The 19,430-nt window shown below is 44.6% G+C and overlaps 1 pseudogene; it reads right to left on the reverse strand.

Annotated features, from left to right (window-relative positions):
* Nucleotides 1–1,514: 1,514 nt before the first annotated feature.
* LOC119291086 overlaps nt 1,515–19,430 on the reverse strand; it is a 21,550-nt pseudogene continuing 3,634 nt past the window's right edge.

Raw genomic sequence — 19,430 nt, forward strand, 5'->3', positions numbered from 1 at the left:
CAGTACTATATTACATGTGCTATACTCTCTGTATTGTTATGCTCAGATTTTTCATGATAGTGTCTCTTTGTCAAAAAAATTATATGAGTACATCAGTAGGTTGAGTTTGTTGCCGAAAAATTTCGAAGTCTTTTTCTTTTCACTTTTTCCTGAATTGTTACATTTTGTTCGCAATTTTTTAGTAGGTATACATACAACCAGGTGTATCATCATACTTGCGGAGGCAGAAGCTATGCGTCAAGGATTATTATCTAGCCGTAGCCTTGGGTGTCACAAGATTCTGATCCAATCTGATAGTCTAATAGTCGTGGAGGCACCGAATATGAATGAAGAGTGTTCACTTTTGTGGCAGCACGCCAGCACCTATTCTTGATTAATGTCGTAACTTGCTAAAAGAGTTCGGAAAAGTCACTATGGAGCATTGTATGAGAGAATCAAACATGGTTGCCCCAAGAGCTAGCTAGTTTTGGGAGCGGTGATCCACCAACTATGTGGTCGGATACACCTCCTAGTTTTTGCATTTTTCTTTAGCAAACGATATAAATGTGATCTAAGTTAATAAAGCTAATCATGGTCTTCCCTAAAAAGGAAGTGTATCTTGGTATTTTTCTGATTTTTTACAGCAGGTATTTTCCGTTGTTTGCAGTGCTACATTGTTATTGCTAATTATCAAACCGATCAACAATCGCCGGCATAGTAGTCGTGTACGCATCTCTCCTCCCTGGCGGCTGAAACCAGGAGAGGCCATCTTTCAGGCCGTCCTCCGGCGGCTCCCCTCCGTCGGCGATCTCGATCATCGGTGATGAGTGGGGTCGTCAGATCATGTGTGTGGATTGTTTTACCCTTTTGTAGTCTAGGTTTTTAGATTGTCGTCTTGACTTCGGCAGCGACGATGACGGCACTGAATAAAGATTTTTTGGATCTTTCGCTGACGAGGCCATCGGTCTTATGATTGGGGATGGATTTGAAAACCAGTCTGTTCAAGTAAGGATGACGTGGCGACGGCAGCATCCTCGTGATGGACATGTGTCCTCGGGCTTCGCCATTGCGACGACGTTTGCTCCGGCGTCGACACGGAGCTTGGAAGTTAGTTCAGGAGTGGATGCAGATTGTGGTCTACATCGGCAACATCTGGAAGACAAAACATGTGTTGGGTTTGTGGTTCGTGGATGGCAGGTATGGTTTCCTTTTTCGGGATCTTAGTCGTGGTGGGGTGGCAGATCTGGAGTTCGATGGCGTGTCCGGGGTGTTGCCCCGGTCTGATACGTTCAACAACAATGACTTTATTTTTGATGAGTCACCTTGGAAGGTCCGCAAAGTTGCATATCAGGATGGAGCCGCGTCGAGCTCGATTGAGGAGGCGATCCATCATTTTTTTTATGGTTGTTGTGGTAATGCTAAAGGCAGATGACATGCGTTAGTGTCAAGCTTAGAAATGTTCTGCTATCTTTTCAGTTTTGTTATGTCGGTTCTTACGTGACTTATATTTTATTGTTTATGATATGAACGAGACATGTATTACCATGAAAAAACCCGATCAACAATCACGAAACAAATATTTTGGTTTTCGTTTTTTCGAAAAAACAATCACGAAACAAAGAATTAAAGTATACCCTAAAAAACGAAACAAAGAATTCAAGTGTGATAATTCGATCGTCAAGCTGCGCACGTCGATCACGTCCTGGCCCTCCTACAGTTAACGCGGACCTTTCCAGGGTTGCCGCCGCGGATGGCGCCCATTCTCCCCATGGCAACCGCGAAGCTGCTGAAGAAGGCGGACGGCGCGGCGGCCCTGAGATCCCTGACCCTGGCCACGGTCCGGGGCGAGTTGAGCGCGGCGTCGGACTCGAGCACGGTGCGGTTGGCGAGCACGTTGGCGTAGTAGCTGGTGTCGAACCCGTAGGGGCTGCCGGCGTCGAGGGGCACCACCCTGTTCGCGTCGTAGCCGCACTGCCGCCTCAGCTCGTTCCTGAACGTGGCGTTCATGCCCTTGTCCTGGTCGCTCATCAGCCGGTAGTCGAAGGTGCCGCACCGCGTCACCCCCAGCGTGTGCGCGCCCGACAGGACCACCACGTCGTCCATGGAGAGGCCCTTCCTGAAGAAGTACTGCGCCAGCAGGTCAACGTTCCGCTGCTTGTGAGGAGGGAGGTCGCTGTTCGCCATGCTCGCCCGCGACACCGTGCCGTCCGGCCTCCCGCCGGGGACCTTGTACTCGTACCCGCCGGTCTGCATGCATGCATGCGAATCCCCAATTATTTGGTCGATCGTCAGTGATCGACATCACAAGTCGTTGAACCTGACTTTGGTGCACGTACCGCAACCCTGACGCTGTCCCTGGCCGCGTAGGCGAGGATGTCGGCGCACGACACCGTCTCCTTGCAAACGGCCTCGATCCTCGCCTTGGCCCTGTCGATCACCTCGATCCCGCGGAGGCTCCGGTTCGGCGGCGCGTTCTTCTCCGCCTGGTTGTCGCCGGACTCCAGCAGCACCGACCCGTCGCACCCCTGCCACGCACACGCACACGCACGTTGCAGTTGATCAAAAAACTGAGCACCGGATCGTATGCACGCACCACAGCGATGGAGACCGGGACGTGCTTAGTGCAGCCTTACATTGACGAAGCAGTCGTGGAAGTGCAGCCGGAGCAGGGCCGCTGGCATGCTCCTGTCCGCATTCCACGCCTTCTGGACCTCCTCGAACACGATGCTCTCGGCTCTATTGCACGTCTGGTTGTAGTACCCAGCCCTGAGGGTCTGCGCCTCGGCCACGCTGGCGGCGTGCAGGAGCAGCCCCGCCACGACCACGACGGCGACCAGCACTCCTCTCATCGCCATCGTCTCCAAGATCACCGCCACGGTGAGGCGAGATGGCCGGTGCAGCTCTTGGCTAGCTAGTACCGGGAGCCAAGGAGGAACTCGACACGGTGGTTTGGTTTTAACGACGTGCGGTTAGGTGCATATATACTACGAGTCACGAGAGCGCGAGGGGAGCTGCTAATTAGGACGAGGATGCAGTGCGAGGTCGTAGTCGAGGATTCGTGCGTGCATTTGAGGCGCGCACGAAGCAAATGACGAGCTGTCTTATCTCGTTTTAAATTCGTGGTCTGGTCTTCGTGATCGAGGCGTCGAGTACGAGTAGGCCTCCCCCAGGACATGCGTGAGATGCTATACTTGCAGCTGGCCGGGAGGTAGCTATCTAGCGGCGTTGAATGATGAACGCGACCGTGTCCCGGCCAACCTAGACATGCTGCCGTGTTTAGATCCCGCGGGATGGAATCTGTATATCATCGTGCAATAATTATTATTTTTGACAATCAATACCATAATATATTATTGTAGCAAATTGTACATGGTAGAGATATGTGAGCTGACTACAATAATTATAAAATAAAGTCTAAAATAAACGAGCAAATCTTCGAGATCTTCAAACTCCTCTTTCTTTCATGACACAATCTTGTACTTTTCCGAAGGCAGACGTATGAACATAATAAAAGTATCAAACCACACACATGTAAATATCAACGAGGGTTCTCCCATTGTTTTAATTTGAACCGCAATGCCGAGGCTGAGATGCACGCACGCCGTCATTACACTACTAGAAAAATATCTACTAGTGGCGCACCTGTTTTGCCTACTAAGGGCATGTACAATGGTTGATAAGATAGTCTTATCTTAAGTTTTGCATGTAAATTAGAGATGATAAGAAAAGATGTCTACAATGAGTCATCTTTTAGTCTTATCTTAGGCTTTCTCTCTCCTCCACCTCATCATTTATCTTATGTGGCACTTTTAAGATAGAACCATTGTACATGCCCTAATGGTGCACTACAGGTGCGCCACTAGTATCACGCCATTAGTATTTTTACTAATGGCGCACCATGCAGTGCGCCATTAGTATAGCCCACGATGCGCCATCAGTATGCCTCCTAGGGGGCATATTTATCCATGTGCTTTGGAATACTAATGGCGCACTAGTGGATGATGCGCCATTAGAGTCCTTTTTGCAGTGCGTCATTAGTGTGCTGAGTGGTGCGCCACTAGTATGAATATTAGGGATTTTTTTCTTTTCTGATATTTGCACAGGTTACAAAACATATTACTGCACATAATATAGAGAGCACAACATATAAACAGCAGATTTATCGAATACAATAGAAGATTAGTCTCCGAATACAATTCATCATATTAGTCTCCGAATTTAAAATACCGAACAAAGTTAGAACACTACAAGTCTCGAAACCGCGAGTAGCGAGTTTGTCTTCACATTACAAGTCGATATCGATCATCTAAACTACCATCACATAGAAGAGAGCTGCTGTCATCACGATGAGCATCATCGCGATGAAACTGGTCTTCATCTGGTTTCTCCAACGCTCCCTCCTCTCTCCCGCTAGATAGTGCGCGTATCTAACTTCCGCCTCCGCCCTAGTGGTGTACCCTTTGTAACTGTTACTGCTGAAACGGTGAACCTGTCTCCGACACTCCTCCCAGTCGTCGTAGACTTCGGGAACCTTACCTTTGTACACGACATACGACGGCATCTCTATGCACTAGCCAAACAAAACGTTAGTAACAATTCACAGACAATACATAAGCAATATATAAGTATGCAACAAAAGGATCGGAAGAGAAAAGCAACACATTAATAGCACGATTCATGGTCCTACTAATAAATAGCACGATTGTCCAAACCAAAGAGACATGTAAGTTCATTAAAGTTTAATTACAACATGAGCCAATCGATGTTTCAGAACTACACATAGCATCACTACTTTCGACTCGACTCAGGGACCGGAGCATGGATGAAGCCGCCGTCTCTCGTGATGGTCATGAAATCGCGGGCGTTGTCAGCCTGCATTTGTAGCATTGTGTCTATCTCACTGTTGGACGGTTGATATCTGAGGTAGAACTGCCCTGAGGTATGAAGGACATCTTGATGGATGATTTCCGCAAACTCCGACTGGATGCGAAAAAATTCCTGTCTGATGTCCGCGTCCTGGATTGCCGACAATCTTGTGGCCCAATCTTTGAGATTATTTGATAGCAGAAGGTGATTATGGTCCCGTACGATCGCCCGCATGTGATGGAGGCATAGTAGGCATCCTTATGACCGTCAGGCGGCTGCTTGACACAGGGGAACATCGTAGTGTGGGCGAACACGTGCTTGCCATACCTACGAACTGGCCTGGTGAAGGTGCCTCCAGATCTGGCGTACCCGGGGAGAACATCATCAAGAACTTTCTCGATATTTGTGTAGTCTTTCTTCAACTGATGGTCCGAGTCAAAATACGTGGCCATGGAATATTTCGGGCTTAAGAGGATGAGTGTGCAATGTGTGTCACTGCACAAAACACGGAATGTTAGGGAAAAAAAGAACGATCGAAATCTAAGAAATCATATGTTACGGGGCGTTGAGGGGATGACTTACTCGAAAAAGTAAGGCACGAGAAAGTTATCCTTATCTGGGTTTGCCAGAATGACGCCTTCGAGGTAAGAACTCGCGACTTGTCGGTCCCCAGCGTTGCCCAAGATCTTGGCACGCATGTAGAAGGGGTCAACTATCACGATGTCCGGGGTCTTGTCTCTAATGATCCGCATCTCCATACTCAGCAAAAATAGCCGAACGAAGGTGTAGTGCAGCGGATGAAGGTTAAACATAGCGAAGATGTCATCAAACCACAGGATGATCGTACCCCTGACGGCGTTATCCACAAAGCCCTTGCCCTCTGGCACCTTGGCCACGAAAACCGGGTATGCCACATCATTCTCGGAGAGACGCCGCTTCTCCAAAGAAAGAACACCGTCATGCAGACTCCGCATAGCACCGGTTGCAGCATTGAGCAGATTAGTCGGTAGCATCGGCCTACCCGCCACATGCACCCTCCTCGAGATATCCTTAGGTGAAGGTGGACCGTCCTGAGCACGGATCGTACTCGGTGCCGGCTGGCTGGCACCCTTGTTACTCTTTCTTTTCCATCCCTTCTTCTTCTGCTGTAATGGGATCGAGTTCTGCTCACAGACCGCCTTCTTGAGTGTGTTGGGGTTGATAATATTTGGCACCTCGGCTATCTGAGGCTCGGTGAAGGCGGCAGCTGGAGGCGTCTCCTGAGAACTGAACGCCAGACGACACCTGTTGCAATTTGGTTTCTCCGCGGTACCAGCATGATCGCGGTCGTCTTTTTTAGGGTTGGGTTCTTGAGAAGGAGGCCCAAAGAATTCGTCACCGTACCCATGTTCGGCAAAGTACTTATTGACGTTGGTAAATGTACCGTCGTCATTGTCGTTGTCATCCGGATCTTGTGCCATAGGGATGTCCGGTAGCGTTGCGGCGGTCTTGCCATGGCTTGGCGCCGGCACGACTGGCGGTGTTGTTTGTGGGGTGGTGTCCCTCGCCCCCAAACGAATCTGGCTCTTCGGCCAAAGCGGGGGCCAGCTTACGTAGGTGCTGAGGGTCATCACATCATCTTTGTCGGCCCCAGCGGGTCGAATCGGAGGTAACAACTCGTCGCAGCCTGGCAGCACCTGAACCAGTTCAACCCTATACACGGTGGGTGGCATCGGATTACCGTGGAACACGGGATTGCCCGGTTGAATGATTCTGCCCTTGGCGACATCGATCAACTCGCCGCCCACGAAGTGTAGGAGAGTGCATGGAACATCGACGGCACCCTGCGAAAACATGTAGGGCATCAGGGATGCCCTGTCAAAGGTAAGGAGATGAAGTCATCGGCCGAGAGACTTAATTAGTTACCGTGATGGCGTCGAGCTTGGCTAATGTTGAGGCACCGCCAACGGCGGGCGTGCAACTGACGGAGGGGCCGCTTGCTGCCGAGGTGCCGGTCGGCGTACACCCAGGTGCATTAAGCTCCAATGCCCGTGCCGGCGTCGGAGACACCAATACCTCCTCCGCCGGAGACACCAATGGCGCCGCGTGCGCGTTGTGCGAGTTGCTGGCCGTGAAGCTGGGAACCGGGGGCGGCCCCTGTTGGCCGTCCGCAATCCACGTCGTCAGCCCCTGAATCAAGGTAGGCACAATGGCGGTGAGCATCGATCCCAGTTGTTATTGCACTTGCTCTTCGACAATCTCCGGAATGCGCGCCACTTGTGCCTTGAGTTCTTGAACCTCGCGCGCCTGGCTTTCCGAGCTGGTCTTTCTCTCCTTTCGCCCACCAGCGTTATAGTATGACGACCATTTTGTGGACAAGCCTTTGTCGGCCACACGACCAGCTGACGACGGCTTACCGAGCTTATCCTTGTTTTTCATTATGTTCAACGCCCTATTTAGAGTCCTGTCCCAAGGGGTGCTCTGAGACGACCCCGCGCTACTGCTTTCAGTCTCCTGCGGAAGGAATGTGAACCATTTAGAAATTTGGCTTCATTAATTAGAATGCGGCCATATGGAGCTAATTACGCGGGGGTGTATTCCTTACCAGAACAAGCTCAAGCGCCCTGGTCTTCGGATCCGTGGTAAGCGCCTTTGTTACCGGGTCCTCCTTGTACCGGGCCCTGACATAGTTCCTGGTCTGCTTGTCACGGTATTTCTCGAAGCGGGGCGGTAGGCCTTGCTCGGCACGCTCAGCGTCCTCCTTGTCCCATATAGGCTCCGCCACTCTGTAACCACTGGGACCGAGTTTGTGTTCCCCTAAGTTCAACTCCCGCATTTCTTTTCCCCACTGACTTGATTCGGAGGTTGCGCTGCTCTCGCACTTGATCTTGAACTCCTTGTAGTCATCTTCGATGATCGAAGGATTTTCCGTCTTGATCTTCTCATAACTATCACCTTTGTCAATCATTCTCTTCACCGCGCTTCTCCAAGTAGAAAGGGTCGTGCTCATCGTCGTGAGGGCGGCACTATTCACTTTATTCCCTGAGAGGCGTGTGTTTGCAAAGTCAGCGGGGAACTTGTATCATTCGTGCAGCTTTGTGAAGAGGAGGTTGCGCAAATTCCCTCGGCCCTTATGCCTTAGGTTCTCGGTGTTAATCGAGACGGTGCTCCGGAGAATGCACCCGAGCTGAAGCGAGTACCCCTTGACTAATTCTTTGGGCGCCGTTGGATGCCCGTCGGAGTTCACTTGAGTAAATTCCTCCTTGACGGTGCGGAGCACGTTCGGGCGCCGGTCCTTCTGTTGCCTTTTCGGTTGGCTGCCATCTGTGCGTGCGCTGCCATCATCAGTGGTGGCATCCTCGGTGGCACCATTAGTGGTGTCATCCCCGATGCCACTAGGGGCTGTGTAGTCAGGATCGGTGTCTTTCGCTGCGTCCTCATAGCGGTGAGGTTCTTCCTCCATCTCCTGGGACAGATCCCAGAATTGCTTGCCCGAACCGCCGGCCTCATCGTTGTGGGCCATGTTTCGCTCTAAATAGGAAAAAAGTTTGGTCAAAAAGTTGGTTATTGTCAAGGAACAAGATCATGATCTCATCATTTAGGGTTTGTCGACCCCGAGGCATCCTAAAAGCTAAGCTTTTATCATTTAGGGTTTGTCGACGCCGAGGCACCCTAAAAGCCTAAGCTTTCATCATTTAGGTTTTTATCGACACCGAGGCACCCTAAAAGCCAAGGTTTTATAATTTAGGGTTTGTCGACGCTGAGGCACCCTAAATGCTAAGTTAAGTTTTCATCATTTAGGGTTTATCGATGCCGAGGCACCCTAGCTAGGTTGACGCTAAGGCAGTTGATCCTACTTAATTAAGTACTAAGATACCCCGGCCCATGCATTAGTCGCAAGTACCCCATATGTCCTGTTTTCAGCAAAGTCATGCTAAAATTCACGGAAAATTTCAGCATGACCTTTGCTGAAAATAGGACATATGGAGTACCCGAGTTTGCCGGAACGGAAGTTAATCGACATTCCGGCAAACTCAAGGGCCTCTTGGGGTACCTGCAAAATCATTATCCACGCGTAATGAAGTCGCCAATGGGTCATTTCAGAAGATCACAAGTAGCATCATCACAAGTACAGCAGCAGCAGCAGTGAATACAGGCATAACAGCAGCAGCAACAGGTTTATTCTTCTTCTTCATAAACATTAATTGGTGTGGGTGACTCTATCTGCCCTCTAATGACTCACTCAACTTAACAGGACAACCCACAAGCATTGTTTTGATTCCAACAGCTGCTGTAAAATACATCCAGCAAAGGTGCTCTAAAATCAGAAATACTACCCCCCAAATCTTTAGCTCAATTCTGAAAATACATGGCTAGGACAATGGTAGCATTCAACCACAAGCCCAAGCCTATACTTAACTAGGCCCAGGTCCATTAATTTTTTACAGAAACCAAGAAATGGAATCAACTCCCCTTGTTGCTGATTCAGTCATGGGAGATGCCATGTCTCAAAAATATCAAGTAGCACCATCATGTTTGATTTCAATATAAGGAATATTACAAAATTAATAGTGAAGATCCCAGGTGAGTAACACACTTTGGTCTTCTAGTTACAAAACAAAACTGACATAATTCTAGATGCCATAATCAGATCAAAATTTCAAACCACACACTTACTTTCAAATATCAAATTAGGAACATTTTGAGACATAGGAAAACAGTGTACATCTGAAAATGCTGCAAACTATGAAGAAAAACAAGAACACTGTGTAATACATGATTATTCAGTTAAGAAAAGAGAAATCATCTGCAACTACTACTGTAAATAATACACCTGTTAACACGTTTCTGAACATACATCCAGCAAAGATGCTCTAAAACAAATACTACGGCCCACGCCCACCCACCCCATCCCAGCTACTAGTACCACTTTCAAGTAAAACACCTGTTAGTTCAATTCTGAAAATATATGCAGCAAAGATACACCTCTTCTAATTACGTGATACTTTGAACAAAATGTACCCTGCAGCTAAATCAATGCCAACCCTCATAAATCAATGTTGACTAAAAATTTTAAGCGCTCTTCCTAAAAATCACTAAAGTAGGAAATCTTTAACATAATGTACCCTGCAGCTTTGTTCAATTGGTACAGTCAACAGTGGGTTTCGTTCAATTGATCAGGAGTAGGAGATCTTGGTGTTAGACCAAAAATTCAGTTATGCACATTGTTAGTTCTTACCCTCATTTTTCACATTGGTGAAAGAGCCTGTCATTGCAAATTCAGTTAAGTGTTTACTTGCTTTAGTTTGACAGAAATGTTTAAGTTAAGTGTTCAGCTAACTTCAGATTTAAGAATAATGATGAAAATTTCAGACTTGGCAGTACAAATTCAGAACAGGGAGTTGGAAGAGAGAGGATGGATCACCGTGGAGGAGTGGAGGATGAGGGTGAGTTGATGGCGGGCTGAGGACGAGGGTGCGTCGATGGCGGGCTAAGGACGAGGGTGTGTCCCCTTCTCCTCCCAATCGCGCCTCAGATCAGGCAGGACGACAGTGATGGCGGCGTAGCAGCGGGCCCCGTGCTCCTTCTTCAGAGGAGGGGAGAGGCGGTCAAGGACGACGGCGATGGCGGTGTAGCAGCGGGCCCCGTGCTCTATGCGGAGGCCAGGGGAGTCGAGTCAGTTAGGGGCAGGAGGCCGAAGGCGATGGACGGGCGGAGGAGGAGGGGGGCTTACGGGCGGAGGAGACTGATACGTCTCCAACGTATCTATAATTTTTGATTGCTCCATACTACATTATCTACTGTTTTGGACTATATTGGGCTTTATTTTACACTTTTATAGTATTTTTGGGACTAACCTATTAACCGGAGGCCCAGCCCAGAATTGCTGATTTTTGCCTATTTCAGTGTTTCGAAGAAACGGAATTATCAAACGGAGTCCAAACGGAATAAAATCTTCGGGAACGTGATTTTCTCACCGAACGTGATCCAGGAGACTTGGACCCTGCTCCAAGGAACAAAAGAGGCGGTCACGAGGGTGGGGGGCACCCCCCTAGGGTGCGCCCCTGCCTCGTGGGCCCCTTGTTGCTCCTCCGGCGTACTTCTTCCTCCTATATATACACACGTACCCCCAAACGATCAGAACAGGAGCCAAAAACCTTATTCCACCATCGCAACTTTCTGTATCCACGAGATCCCATCTTGGGTCCTGTTCTGGAGCTCCGCTGGAAGAGGGACGTTATCACGGAGGGCTTCTACATCATCCTAGCCTCTCCGATGAAGTGTGAGTAGTTTACCTCAGACCTTCGGGTCCATAGTTAGTAGCTAGATGGCTTCTTCTCTCTCTTTGAATCTCAATACAAAGTTCTTCCCCTCTCTTGTGGAGATCTATTCGATGTAATCTTCTTTTTGCGGTGTGTTTGTTGAGACCGATGAATTGTGGGTTTATGATCAAGTCTATCTATGAATAATATTTGAATCTTCTCTGAATTCTTTTATGTATGATTGGTTATCTTTGCAAGTCTCTTCGAATTATCCGTTTGGTTTGGCCAACTAGATTGGTAGTTCTTGCCATGGGAGAAGTGCTTAGCTTTGGGTTCGATCTTGCGGTGTCCTTACCTAGTGACAGAAGGGGCAGCAAGGCACGTATTGTATCGTTGCCATCGAGGATAACAAGATGGGGTTTATTTCATATTGCATGAATTTATCTCTCTACATCATGTCATCTTGCTTAAGGCGCTACTCTGTTTTTAACTTAATACTCTAGATGCATGTTGGATAGCGGTTGATGAGTGGAGTAATAGTAGTAGATGCAGAATCGTTTCGATCTACTTGTCACGGACGTGATGCCTATATACATGATCATGCCTAGATATTCTCATAACTATGCTCAATTCTGTCAATTGCTCAACAGTAATTTGTTCACCCACCGTAGAATACTTATGCTCTTGAGAGAAGCCACTAGTGAAACCTATGGCCTCCGGGTCTATTCTCGTCATATCAATCTCCATCACTTTAATCTTGCTTTGCTTTTTACTTTGCTTTTACTTTTTACTTTGCATCTTTATACCAAAAAATACCAAAAATATTATATCTATCAGATCTCACTCTCGTAAGTGACCGTGAAGGGATTGACAACCCCTAATCACGTTGGTTGCGAGTAGCTATCGTTTTGTGCAGGTACGAGGGACTTGAGCGTGGGCTCCTACTGGATTGATACCTTGGTTCTCAAAAACTGAGGGAAATACTTACGCTACTCTGCTGGATCATCCCTTCCTCTTCGGGGAAAACCAACGCAAGCTCAAGACGTAGCAAGAAGGATTTCTGGCGCCGTTGCTTTGGAGTCTGCACAAAAAGTCAACATACCAAGTACCCATCACAATCCCTATCTCTCGCATTACATTATTTGCCATTTGCCTCTCGTTTCCCTCTCCCCCAATTCACCCTTGCCGTTTTATTCGCCCTCTCTCTCTATCCCCCTATCTATTTGCCTCTTTTTGCCCGTTTGCTTTTGTTTGCTCGTGTGTTAGATTGCTTGCTTGTCGCGATGGCTCAAGATACTACCAAATTGTGTGACTTCACCAATACCAATAATAATGATTTCCTTAGCACTCCGATTGATCCTCTTACCGATGCTGAATCTTGTGAAATTAATACTGCTTTGTTGAATCTTGTTATGAAAGATCAATTCGCCGGCCTTCCTAGTGAACATGCCGCTACTCATCTGAATAGCTTCGTTCATTTATGTGATATGCAAAAGAAAAAAAGATGTCAATAATGATGTCGTTAAATTGAAGCTATTTCCTTTTTCGCTTAGAGATCTTGCTAAAGCTTGGTTTTCGTCTTTTCCTAAGAATAGTATTGATTCATGGAACAAGTGCAAAGATGCTTTTATCTCTAAGTATTTTCCTCCCGCTAAGATCATCTCTCTTAGAAATGATATTATGAACTTTAAACAACTTGATCATGAACATGTTGCACAGGCTTGGGAGAGAATGAAATTGATGATACGTAATTTCCCTACTCATGGTTTGAATTTGTGGATGATTATACAATTTTTTTATGCCGGATTGAATTTTGCTTCTAGAAATCTTTTAGATTCGGCCGTGGGAGGCACTTTTATGGAAATCACTTTAGGAGATGCTACTAAACTCCTAGGTAATATTATGGTTAATTATTCTCAATGGCATACTAAAAGATCTTCTAATAAAAAAGTGCATGCGATAGAAGAAATCAATGTGTTGAGTGGAAAGATGGATGAACTTATGAAATTATTTGCTACTAAGAGTGTTTCTTCTGATCCTAATGATATGCCTTTGTCTACTTTGATTGAGAATAACAATGAATCTATGGATGTGAATTTTGTTGGTAGGAATAATTTTGGTAACAATGCTTATAGAGGGAATTTTAATCCTAGGCCATATCCTAGTAATCCTTCTAATAATTATGGTAATTCCTACAACAACTCTTATGAAAATTATAATAAGATGCCCTCTGAATTTGAGAATAGTGTTAAAGAGTTTATAAATTCACAAAAGAATTTTAATGCTTTGCTTGAGGAGAAATTGCTTAAAGTTGATGATTTGGCTAGAAACGTTGATAGAATTTCTCTTGAGGTTGATTCTTTAAAGCTTAGATCTATTCCTCCTAAGCATGATATCAATGAGTCTCTCAAAGCCATGAGAATTTCCATTGATGAGTGCAAAGAAAGAACCACTAGGATGCGTGGTTCCAAAGATGCCTTTATTAAAGTGTGTTCCTCCAATTCCTATGAAAATCAAGATGAAGATCTAAAAGTTATTGATGTGTCCCATATTAGATCTTTATTTTGCAATATTAATCTTGATGAAACTGAATATGATCTTCCTTTACCTAGAAGGCGTTCTAAAAATTCAGAGTATTTAGATCTTAATGATGAAATTGATGAAAGTAGGATTGAAAGAAATAAAAATCTTGATGTTGCTAAACCCACTATATTGGATTTCAAGGAATTTAATTATGAAAGTTGCTCTTTAATTGATTGTGTTTCCTTGTTGCAATCCGTGCTAAATGATCCACATGCTTATAGTCAAAATAAAGCCTTCACCGAACATATTGTTGATGCCTTGATGCAATCTTATGAAGAAAAACTTGAGTTGAAAGTTTCTATCCCTAGAAAACTCTATGATGAGTGGGAACCAAATATTAAAATTAAAATTAAAGATTATGAGTTTTATGCTTTGTGTGATTTGGGTGCTAGTGTCTCTACTATTGCCAAGACTTTGTGTGATTTGCTAGATTTCCGTAATTTTGATGATTGCTCTCTAAACTTGCATCTTGCGGATTCCACTATTAAGAAACCTATGGGAAGGGTTAATGATGTTATTATTGTTGCAAATAGGAATTATGTGCCCGTAGATTTCATTGTTCTTGATATAGATTGCAATCCTTCTTGCTCTATTATTCTTGGTAGACCTTTCTTTAGAACGGTTGGTGCGATTATTGATATGAAGGAAGGGAATATTAGATTTCAATTTCCATTAAAAAGGGCATGGAAAAATTTCCTAGAAATAAAATAAAATTACCATATGAAACTATCATGAGAGCCACTTATGGATTGCCTACCAAAGATGGCAATACCTAGATCTATCCTCGCTTTTATGCCTAGCTAGGGGCGTTAAACGATAGCGCTTGTTGGGAGGCAACCCAATTTTATTTTTATTCCTTACTTTTTGCTCCTGCTTAGTAATAAATAAATTATTTAGCCTCATTTTTGGTTGTGTTTTTTGTGTTTAATTAGTGTTTGTGCCAAGTAGAACCGTTGGTAAGACTTGGGCAAAGTCTTGTTGAACTTGCTGTAGAAAACAGAAACTTTAGCGCTCACGAGAACTGCTGTAATTTTTATTTGAAGATTTATATTTAGTTAATTATTTTTGCAGATGATTAATAGATAAATTCCTCACGTCCATCAGTTTATTTTAGAATTTTTGGGGTTCCAGATCTTGCGCTAGATACAGATTACTACAGACTGTTCTGTTTTTGACAGATTCTGTTTTTCGTGTGTTGTTTGCTTATTTTGATGAATCTATGGCTAGTAAAATAGTTTATAACCCATAGAGAAGTTGGAATACAGTAGTTTTAACACCAATATAAATAAAGAATGAGTTCATTACAGTACCTTGAAGTGGTCTTTTGTTTTCTTTCGCTAACGAAGCTCACGAGTTTTCTATTTTGAGTTTTGTGTTGTGAAGTTTTCAAGTTTTGGGTGAATTCTTTTGATGGATCATGAAACAAGGAGTGGCAAGAGCCTAAGCTTGGGGATGCACATGACACCCCCAAGATAATCCAAGGACACCAAAAAGTCAAAGCTTGGGGATGCCCCGGAAGGCATCCCCTCTTTCGTCCACTTCCATCAGTAATTTACTTGGAGCTATATTTTTATTCACCAACATAATATGTGTTTTGCTTGGAGAGTCTTGTATTATTTGTGTCTTTGTGTCTTAGTATAACATAATCATCCTTGATGTACACACCTTTTGAGAGAGCCATACATGAATTAAAATTTGATAGAATATTCTATGTGCTTCACTTATACCTTTTGAGCTAAGTAGTTTTGCTCTATGTGCTTCACTTATATCTTTTGAGCTAGTAGTTTTGCTCTGTGTGATTCACTTATATCTTTTGAGCTAGATGGTTTTGCTATATGTGCTTCACTTAGATCTTTTAGAGCACGGTGGTGGATTTGTTTGATCTCTCATGCTTCACTTAAATTATTTTGAGAGTCTCTTAATAGCATGGTAATTTTCTTAATAATAATATGCTTGGTATTTCAAGATTTGTGAAACTTTCTTTTGAGTGTGTTGAATACTAAGAAAATATTGAAGCATGATAATTGTTTTGAGATATGGAGGTGATAATATTAAAGTCATGCTAGTTGAGTAGTTGTGAATTTCAAGAATACTTGTGTTAAAGTTTGTGATTCCCGTAGCATGCACGTATGGTGAACCATTATGTGATGAAGTCGGAGCATAATTTATTTATTGATTGTCTTCCTTATGAGTGGCGGTCGGGGATGAGCGATGGTTTTTTCCTACCAATCTACCCCCTAGGAGCATGCACGTAATACTTTGCTTTGATAACTTCTAGATTTTTGCAATAAGTATATGAGTTCTTTATGACTAATGTTGAGTCCATGGATTATACGCACTCTCACCCTTCCATCTTTGCTAGCCTCTCTAATACCACGCACCTTTCGCCGGTATCATACACCTACCATATACCTTCCTCAAAACAGCCACCATACCTACCTATTGTGGCATTTCCATAGCCATTCCGAGATATATTGCCATGCAACTTTCCACCGTTCTGTTTATCATGACACACTCCATCATTGTCATATTGCATATCCTGGTACACCGCCGGATGCATTCACATAGAGTCATATTTTGTTCTAAGTACTGAGTTGTAACAAAAAAAGTGTGATGATCATCATTATTAGAGCATTGTCCCAGTGAGGAAAGAATGATGGAGACTATGATTCCCCCATATGTCGGGATGAGACTCCGGACAAAAAAAAGAGAGGCCGAAGAAGCCCAAATAAAAAAAGGAGGCCATAAAAAAGAAGAGAAAAGGCCCAAACAAAAAAAATATAAATAAAAAAATGAGAGAAAAAGAGAGAAGGGACAATGTTACTATCCTTTTACCACACTTATGCTTCAAAGTAGCACCATGATCTTCATAGTAGAGAGCCTCTCATGTTATCACTTTCATATACTAGTGGGAATTTTTCATTATAGAACTTGGCTTGTATATTCCAATGATGGGCTTCCTCAAATTGCCCTAGGTCTTCATGAGCAAGCAAGTTGGATGCACACCCACTTAGTTTCTTTTTGTGCTTTCACATACTTATAGCTCTAGTGCATCCGTTGCATGGCAATCCCTACTCACTCACATTGATATCTATTGATGGGCATCTCCATAGCCCGTTGATACGCCTAGTTGATGTGAGACTATCTTCCCCTCCTTTTTGTCTTCTCCACAACCACCATTCTATTCCACCTATAGTGCTATATCCATGGCTCACGCTCATGTATTGCGTGAAGATTGAAAAAGTTTTGAAAAAGTTAGAGTATGAAACAATTGCTTCGCTTGTCATCGGGGTTGTGCATGATTTAAATACTTTGTGTGGTGAAGATGGAGCATAGCCAGACTATATGGTTTTGTAGGGATAACTTTCTTTGGCCATGTTATTTTGAGAAGACATAATTGCTTTGTTAGTATGCTTGAAGTATTATTATTTTTATGTCAATATAAACTTTTGTCTTAAATCTTTCTAATCTGAATATTCATACCACAATTAAGAAGATTTGCATTGAAATTATGCCAAGTAGCACTCCGCATCAAAAATTCTCTTTTTATCATTTACCTACTCGAGGACGAGCAGGAATTAAGCTTGGGGATGCCTGATACGTCTCCAACGTATCTATAATTTTTGATTGCTCCATGCTATATTATCTACTGATTTGGACTATATTAGGCTTTATTTTCCACTTTTATATTATTTTTGGGACTAACCTATTAACCGGAGGCCCAGCCCAGAATTGCTGTTTTTTCCTATTTAAGTGTTTCAAAGAAACGGAATATCAAACGGAGTCCAAACGGAATAAAATCTTCGGGAACGTGATTTTCTCACCGAACGTGATCCAGGAGACGTGGACCCTACTCCAAGGAACAAAAGAGGCGGTCACGAGGGTGGGGCGCCCCCTAGGGCGCGCCCCCTGCCTCGTGGGACCCTCGTTGCTCCTCCGGCGTACTTCTTCCTCCTATATATACACACGTACCCCCAAATGATCAGAACAGGAGCCAAAAACCTTATTCCACCGCCGCAACTTTCTGTATCCACGAGATCCCATCTTGGGGCCTGTTCCAGAGCTCCACCGGAAGAGGGCCGTTATCACGGAGGGCTTCTACATCATCCTAGCCTCTCCGATGAAGTGTGAGTAGTTTACCTCAGACCTTCGGGTCCATAGTTAGTAGCTAGATGGCTTCTTCTCTCTCTTTGAATCTCAATACAAAGTTCTCCCCCTCTCTTGTGAAGATCTATTCGATGTAATCTTCTTTTTGCGGTGTGTTTGTTGAGACCGATGAACTGTAGGTTTATGATCAAGTCTATCTATGAATAATATTTGAATCTTCTCTGAATTCTTTTATGTATGATTGGTTATCTTTGCAAGTCTCTTCGAATTATCCGTTTGGTTTGGCCAACTAGATTAGTAGTTCTTGCCATGGGAGAAGTGCTTAGCTTTGGGTTCGATCTTGCGGTGTCCTTACCTAGTGACAGAAGGGGCAGCAAGGCACGTATTGTATCGTTGCCATCGAGGATAACAAGATGTGGTTTATTTCATATTGCATGAGTTTATCTCTCTACATCATGTCATCTTGCTTAAGGCGTTACTCTGTTTTTAACTTAATACTCTAGATGCATGTTGGATAGCGGTCGATGAGTGGAGTAATAGTAGTAGATGCAGAATCGTTTCGATCTACTTGTCACGGACGTGATGCCTATATACATGATCATGCCTAGATATCCTCATAACTATGCTCAATTCTGTCAATTGCTCAACAGTAATTTGTTCACCCACCGTAAAATACTTATGCTCTTGAGAGAAGCCACTAGTGAAACCTATGGCCCCCAGGTCTATCCTCATCATATCAATCTCCATCACTTTAATCTTGCTTTGCTTTTTTACTTTGCTTTTACTTTTTACTTTGCATCTTTATACCAAAAATATTATAGCTATCAGATCCCACTCTCGTAAGTGACCGTGAAGGTATTGACAACCCCTAATCACGTTGATTGCGAGTAGCTATCGTTTTGTGCAGGTACGAAGGACTTGAGCGTGGGCTCCTACTGGATTGATACCTTGGTTCTCAAAACCGAGGGAAATACTTACACTACTCTGCTGCATCATCCCTTCCTCTTCAGGGAAAACCAACGCAAGCTCAAGACGTAGCAGAGACTGGGCGGCGGCGCAGTGGGTGGGGCAACGGCGCAGTGGGTCAGCGCAGTGGGTCGGGCTGGCAGTCGTGGCGGCAGGCCATCGGCGGCGAGGACCGAGATGGCGAGGCGGGGCGCGGTGGTCGTCGGAGCGGGTGTGGATCGAGGGGGGGAAGTGGATCTGGCGAGGGAGGGACGAAGGGATCGGGCGAATTAGCTAGGGGGGAAGATTACTAATGGCGCACCCCCTGGCGGTGCGCCATTAGTATGTTTTTTATAGCAATGGCGCACTCCCGAGCGGTGCGCCATAAGTAATCTTTTTTTAGATAGCAATGGCGCACCAGCCAGCGGTGCGCCATAAGTAATTTTTGTTATTATTATTTTTTGTTGCATCTAATAATTTTTTAGAAAATGAATATGAATATGAAACAGTAATATTTTTATAAAAACAGTAATAATTTTTTTAAAAATATCATCAAATTTGTTATTTGAAAATATTTAGGAATATGAAAAAAATATCATCAAATTTGTTATTTGAAAATATAATCAAATTTGTTTTTTGGATTTTTAGTTGCATTCATTTGTGATGGTGGAGCGGGGGAGGGTGCGGGGGCTCGTTAGCGGCGGTGGA

This window comes from Triticum dicoccoides, chromosome 1A (genome assembly GCF_002162155.2).
Source record: "Triticum dicoccoides isolate Atlit2015 ecotype Zavitan chromosome 1A, WEW_v2.0, whole genome shotgun sequence".
Classification (NCBI taxonomy): Eukaryota; Viridiplantae; Streptophyta; class Magnoliopsida; order Poales; family Poaceae; genus Triticum; species Triticum dicoccoides.